Genomic DNA, 7,462 nt, shown 5'->3' with positions numbered 1-7,462 from the left:
CTATCGCAAAAGAAGTTCTTTCAATAGTAAAATGTGTTTTAAAATTTCAAGATGATTTATATAATCAAAAATTTATTATTAAAACTGATTGTAAATCAGCTAAGTACATGTTCAGTAAAGATTTTAAACATGATGTTTCTAAACAAATGTTTGCTAGATGGCAGGCGCACCTAACACCATTCGATTTTGAAATAATTTATAAAAAAGGAGAAGATAATAATCTTCCTGATTTTTTAACTAGAGAATATATACAATAATTGCAGGAATGTATTCTCGAGGTAGGGGTTCTTCCTCTTATAGAGGAAGAGGAGGCAGAGGAAAACAACCAGAAATACTGGTTCAATATGGAAAGCAGAAGCTTATAGCTGCAGATTTGACAAATGACAAGGAGTATCAAGAATTTCTTGAATATAAGAAACAAAAAGGGGGTAATAATTCAAGCCAAAATTCACAGGGTAAAATCTTTACATCTTTTTCCTCTATAGTGGGAAATGAAAATGAAGAAATTACTTCTGCCTTTATTATGAATAAAAAACAAGAAGTTATATTTCTTCTTGAAGAAAAAGACATGAAATGGAAAGATGATCCATGGACCTTAATGGAAAGATACATGGAAAATGCATCATATGCATCCAGGGTTTATAAACCAAGATTATATTATGAGAATATACTCATTAATAATGGGTGTGACATTTTTCTAGTGGGCAACCTGAAGTTTATAACTTTAGTAAGATTATTATTAAGAAAATTATACCTTTGGAAGAATGGGGAATATCTCCACAGAGAATTAAAGAGTTTTCTTATCCCTCTAGTAATAGTCCTGTCAAATATAATTATTGGGATTATATTGATGCTTTTGATAAAGTTTTATTATATGAAAACAATAAACGAAAGCATTCTTGGTTTTTAAAAATTTGCTCAGAAGTTTATAAACATGATATTCCAATATGGTTTATTAAATGGTGGCAATATTTTGGTACTCGTGTAAATATTTTGCCAGAAGAGTTTAAATTTTTTTTTGATAAATGGGTGAAAATTTCACCAAAAATTTTAGAGAATGAAGATAAGGATTTTTATATAGAAGGAATATCTTCTTTATATTTCTTTGTTGAATTCTCTATTCCATGGATTTGGAGATGGACTCCAAATTTTGATTTTAATGAAGAGAGAGTCCCTTGTATTAGAGCATCCGCATTGGGGTTACATGATAGCCTACATGATAGCCTACTTTATGAGAGGGGGATCACATGGTGTAAAGAGGCTGCATTGGGGTTACATGATAGCTTACATGATAGTTTTAGTTTTGATTAATCCATTTTTCATTTAAGTTTAATTTCATAAATTTAAATTACACAATTTACTTCAAATTTAAATTGCATTAATTTTGAAATCCTAAAAATTACATAAAATTTAATAAAATAAAAACAAATCCTACAAATAACTATTCCGGCCCTAGAGGTCCGAAACGTGCCCAAACATGCTCCATCAAATCATATTGGAGCGCGGCGTGCAACTGCCTATCTCGGAGAAGGGCATATCTTTGCACATATTCCTCGAATGAAACTGGGGTTGCTCGACCACTCTCCGTCGAGTCACTGCTAGACGCCCCATGTCCCGCGTCGTCATCTCTCCAATTGGTTGCTCATTCACCTTCGTGCTCCACAATCATGTTGTGGAGAATGATGCAACACAGCATGATGTCCCGGAGGTGCTCCAAATACCAATTTCGCGCGGGACTGCGAATGATTCCCCACCGAGCTTGAAGGACTCCAATGCATACAATTAAGACTCCCGAGCATCCCGGGAAATCTGTGTCGCGCCTCGTGCATCTGGATAAGGCGTGTGATGTCCTCCGGCGTTGGACGGCGCAGATAATGGGCTCCAAAAGTCCGGATGACCGCCTTGCAGAACTTCTTGAGGCATACATGCCCGGTGGAGTCGGCGACCTTGAGATACTCGTCAAAAGTATCTGCACTGACGCCGGTGGCTAACTAGCGGATAGCCGACGTGCATTTCTGCAACGGGGAAAGAGAGTCCCGACCTATTGCATCAGTGGTCATCTGGAAGTAAGTATCTTCATCTTGAACAGCCTCGACGATGCGCAAGAACAGCTCCTTCTGCATTCGAAAACGCCGTCGAAAAAATGTAGGTCCGTACGTCGGATTGTCGTTGAAGTAGTCTTGCATAAGACGTTGATGGGCTTCCTCTCTATCACGGTGGAGGTAAGACCGGGGACGTTTTGCACGTCCCGCCTCCGGCGCCGGCTGGGCGTAGATGTGAGCAAGCAGTTGTTTCTGCAACTATCTCCTCCATGATCGCATGAGCTACACCGTCGGATGAATCAGACGAAGAACCGTGGTCGGATTCCGCCATTGTCGGAAGAAAAAAGAAGAAAAGGCTTGAAGGAGGAAGAAGAATGAGTGAAAGTGAAAGAAGAAGGAGAATTGTGGAGTGAAAGTGGGGAAGAAGATGGAATATAAAGAAAAGAAAAAATTAAAAAAAAATATCGAACGGTCAAATTTGGCACGGGAACCGAGGAGTCAAAGCTGCCTCAAGAATTCAAAATTCGATTTTTTTTATAAAGGCGCGTGTTCTACACGCGCCTATTTTCAACCGTTGTGAGGGCTACACGATAGAACGTGTAGCCCTCGTGTAAGTGTTTGCTGAATCGGTTTACACGATAGCAGCCTTACACGAGTAGGTTGCTATCGTGTAACCGTTGCAGATGCTCTTAAGAGGAATAGTGCAAAACACTGATTACAGGTAAATGATATCAGTCATCAGCTCAAGATTTCCAGATCAGGAACTTCACACAAAAACCCCAAACAATAGCCCAACAATGACTTATCATGGGTAAACAGTGTGACAAAATAAATCTTACGAAACCTTGAGCATGCCCGATACCATTACATCTAACCTCTTATTCTTCTTTATTAATTCATTATTATACCCTAATCATTATACCCTAATCACATCATATAATACCAAGATTCCATGTTAAAATAATTATATAGCTCAAATATAATTCATCACATGATAAGATTTAGCCTATTAGGCTATCCATAAAATTAAAATAATAAAAACAATAGTAATTATAATTACAAGAAATAAATAAGAATACTTACAAAATGGAAGCTTTTATTGCAAACTACACCACTTCAAGCACAAATATTTTACAATGAACAAAACAAAGAGAAAGGAAGAACTAAGGGATAAAGAGAATTTTATTAAATTCTTTCACAATTTCAAGATTTAAATATAAATGTTTTAACACAAAATAATATAATAGAATTTTTAAAAACAATTAAAGATATAGGATTAAGATAAAAAGTTATAGATCAGTTGGAAGATCAAATAGATAATTTTCCAAGTACTTCTAATAATAATAAGGAATCCAGAAAAAATATGACGAATTTAGATGGACCTTATATGATGTCAGAAGTCTATAAAAGAATAAGACAAAAGAAAATAAAAGAGAATCCTACGTCTACAAATGATATTATAATAGAAATAAATAATTTAAAAAGAGAAATACAAGAATTAAAAAATGAAAATAAAAATCTAGATTACAGAATTTCTAGATTGGAAAATCCTTCGAAGGAATTTATAATTCCTACAGAAAAACAATATGATTATACTAAAATGGATGAAAACTTTTAAACTACTTTAGAAATGGTGATATCACATAAATGACACATAAAAATAACACTTTTAATTGATGATGATGATGATGATGATGATGATGATGATGATGATTATAATAATAATTATAATAATAATTATAATAATAATAATTATAATAATAATAATAATAATAATAATAATAATAATAATAATAATAATAATAATAATAATAATAATAATAATAATAATAATAATAATAATAATAATAATAATAATAATAATTGTTGAGGTTTAACGTTCAAACCTATCTAAACTAGTCGGAAAAGGACGTCGGAATCACCTGTATCGCACTGTGAGAGGGGATTTGCTTGAAAACTTGCAGATGAGATTTCTTAAGGTAAAATTGCATATCAAATATTGGTTTACAGAGCGTATTTATAGGATTACATTAGGGCGAAGGGTAAAATGGGCTTTTCGTGTCGTTCACGTACTCCACATGCGGCGTACATGAACATTTCTCTCTCTACTAACAAACTCTCTAACTATTTTGCAGCTTTTTGTTGAACACGTGCTCTTTTCCAGCTCTCATTACTGGTTGTTTTCACTCCTTAAGTCTTCTCCGTATGTCGCTTTTAGTGTTGCACTGTCCTCTCAAGTCTGCGCAGATGTTTGGCGGCGCCGCTATCTCTTATGATATGGCTTTGCTTCTTTCGATCCGAGTGGGCTTGGGGTTTAAGCCAGCTTCTTTCTTAATCTGCGTCGACATTGATCATCGCCGTTGTGTTATTTCGGTGATCGTGTGGTGTATTCACGCTTCTTGGGCCGAGTGTGTCCCGGGGCTAAGTCGGCGCCGCTATCCTTGTTCGGGGTAGGATGGCTGATGGGATCCTTACTCCTCATCAGCTACTCCCCCCCTAGTCTACGAAAAAGAGAGCTTTGAATTTTCGTAGATGTGCTTGAAATCAGGTCTCCCCTATTCTAGTCTACGCCGACTTATATTGGAACTGCTACTTTGCTTTGATCGTTGTGTGACACGGCTCTGCTCTTCCGAGTCAGGTATGCCTAGAGCTTGGTTCAATTCCTTTCTCGACCAATGATGCCTTAGATCTACGCTATTTTCTTGTCAAATATGTCTTCTGGGCCGAATATGTTGATTTCTTCTACGCGGCGCAGGCTTTAGTCGGCGCCGATTCTCTGGTATTTCTGGGGTGAGAGGTTTTTGGATTTCTTTTTGTAATTGTATCGAGCGTTTGGTGCTTTCTTGTCTTCGTAGGGTTTCTTTCCTCTGTCCATGACGTCTTGTCATTTAATGACTGACACTTTTGCTATTCCCCGTGCACGTCCTTTCACAGCCCCAGACTCGATCTGCACCCTCCCTTTTCAACCGCCATTTCCGTGATTAAATCTGGACCCTTAGTTTTTAACCCTAATGATTTCCCTCCTTTTCTGTCTCTTCGAATCCATCTCCTCTATAAATGTTTGTTCTTTCTCATTTTCCTTATTCTCTTTCTTCCTTCACTCTTCTGTGTTCTTCGTTTTTTCTGTTTCAGTTTCTCCTCTCTCCCCGCCGGTTGTTCCCCTTTCTCTTCTCGCCCTCCCTGTCGCTAGGTTTAACCAGGTATCTCTTCTCTCCTTCCTCTAGCTTTGCGATATTTTACTTTTTCCTTTTGACGGTTTCTTCATCCCCCTTCCTTCCCCCTTTCTCGTTTCGTGCTGTTTTCTTGTTTGCAACTTTGCATTATCCATGGCTGCTTCGTCTGCACTCCCCCAATCCACTTTGTCTACCCGATCCATGAAGATGATAAGGGATGCCCTTCGTATCGATGTTGGTGATTCGGATTACAAAGTCCGGATCCAGAATCCTGCTGACCCTGATTCCGACATGCCTAATACTTTTCGAGGCATTAATCCCGATGTTGTTCCGATCTGGGTCGATCAAGTTGATGCTGGACTGCGCATCCCTCATTCTCCTTTTCTAATTGAACTATGTAATTTGTATGGCATTCCCTTTTTTCAACTTTCTCCTTCTTCTATTCGTCGAGCCCACGTGCTACATATAGTCTGCGCCGCTAACAATTATCCCTACAGCGCTGCCCTATTCCATAAGACCCATGTTCTGAAACGAACAGGGTCCCGTTATAATTTCACCTCCAAGGCTGGGGGTTATATGGCTTTTATGAAAAAGATGACTTCTTTAGACAAAGATTTCCAAGATAAATATTTCTTTGTCCAAACCCGAAATGGTACTTGGCCAGACATTATCGGCGCCGATGCCCAACTTCAATGGCATGAGACTAAACACCTCACCCCTTCTAGTTATGCGCGTGTAACTGATATTGAAGATATTCTTTTGACACGGTTGGCCGAGGCCCGGGTCAAGGAAGTTTTAGACGTGAAGGTGCTGGTGACTAGACCCTCTGTCCTGGCCGGTGCAGGCTTATTCTCCCGCTACCCCCTATCTCCCGAGGGTATTAAATGTGTCTTAACATTAATATTTGTCATGTTTTGTTCTTACGTTAGTCCCTCTTTCTTGTGCATGTCGGATTTGTTCTTTGGATTGTGTTTCTGATGTGCTTTCCGTTTTGTTTGCTTTGAGTTAGGTATGGATACGTGGAAAACCCCATCAGTCGGTGTCATTGATAGCTTCAATTTTTCTCAGAGTGGTGCTGTTGAACCATCTCCGGCTGCGCAGACTGTAGGCGGCGCCGCGCAAGCCATTGCCGCGGGATCTTCCGGCTCTCGACGCCCCCAGCTTCGCGATGGAGATACCGGAAATGTAGAAGAGGATGATCCTCCAGTTCTGAAGAAACGAAAAGGTGTTTCGACTAAGAGGCAATTGCAGCAGAAGAAAAAGAAAACCACGACGTCTGCGGCGCAGCCGGAAACCGTCGTATTGTACTCAGAGGATGCTACCTCCTCTGCTCAGATGCCTGTTTCTCCTGTTGTTGGGGTGTCTTTTGGAGCGGGGATCGCCCCTCGTGTTCTTGGCGATCTAACTGGTGAAGAGTGTCGATCTCAAATGATCGCCCAGATTGCCCCTGCTGATCTTCAAGCTCAGGAGTCCTTGAACCGCCAGCAGATGGCAGATGGCCTTGTGATGACGATTGAGAAGGTGGGCTCATTTTCGTTTATTCCATTTTCGCTTTTTAGATGTGTATTCCCTAAGTTCTTTTGTTATTTCATCTGCGCAGGCCAGAGTTGAATGTTTGGCCGTTGTTCGAAGTCTTCTTCGTGCAGAGGGCGAGGTCCAGACCAAAGATAAGGAGTTCCTAGCGGCGCTGGCCCGATGTACTACTGCTGAGGAGGAAGCTCGCCGTTTCACTACTAGAAAAACGCACATAGATAACGGATTATATCCGTTATCTATGAGCAAAAAAAGCGTTGTGTATAGTGGTGTTATCTATTATAGGTGTCATACACAACGGTTTAAAAACCGTTATCTATGAAGGGAAAAGATAACAGTACAACCACACATACATAACGGTTATAAAACCGTTATCTATGAAGGGAATAGATAACAGTACAACCACACATACATAACGGTTATAAAACCGTTATCTATATTGATTATACATAACGGTTTTCGACTGTTATGTATTATAATTTATCCGTTATCTATTCCATAATATATATTTTTTCATATTATAGTTAACAGTTTTTTATACTTTTTATAACGGTTTAAACCGTTATCTTTGTAAGAAAAAGATAACGGTTTTCGACTGTTATGTATTAGAATTAATCCGTTATCTATTATATAATATTTCTTTTTTCTCATAACATAGTTAACAGTTTTTTATACTTTTTATAACGGTTTAAACCGTTATCTTTGTAAGATATA

The sequence above is a fragment of the Salvia miltiorrhiza genome, chromosome 6 (genome assembly GCF_028751815.1).
Source record: "Salvia miltiorrhiza cultivar Shanhuang (shh) chromosome 6, IMPLAD_Smil_shh, whole genome shotgun sequence".
In the NCBI taxonomy this organism is placed as follows: Eukaryota; Viridiplantae; Streptophyta; class Magnoliopsida; order Lamiales; family Lamiaceae; genus Salvia; species Salvia miltiorrhiza.
Note: the sequence above shows the minus strand (reverse complement) of the source record.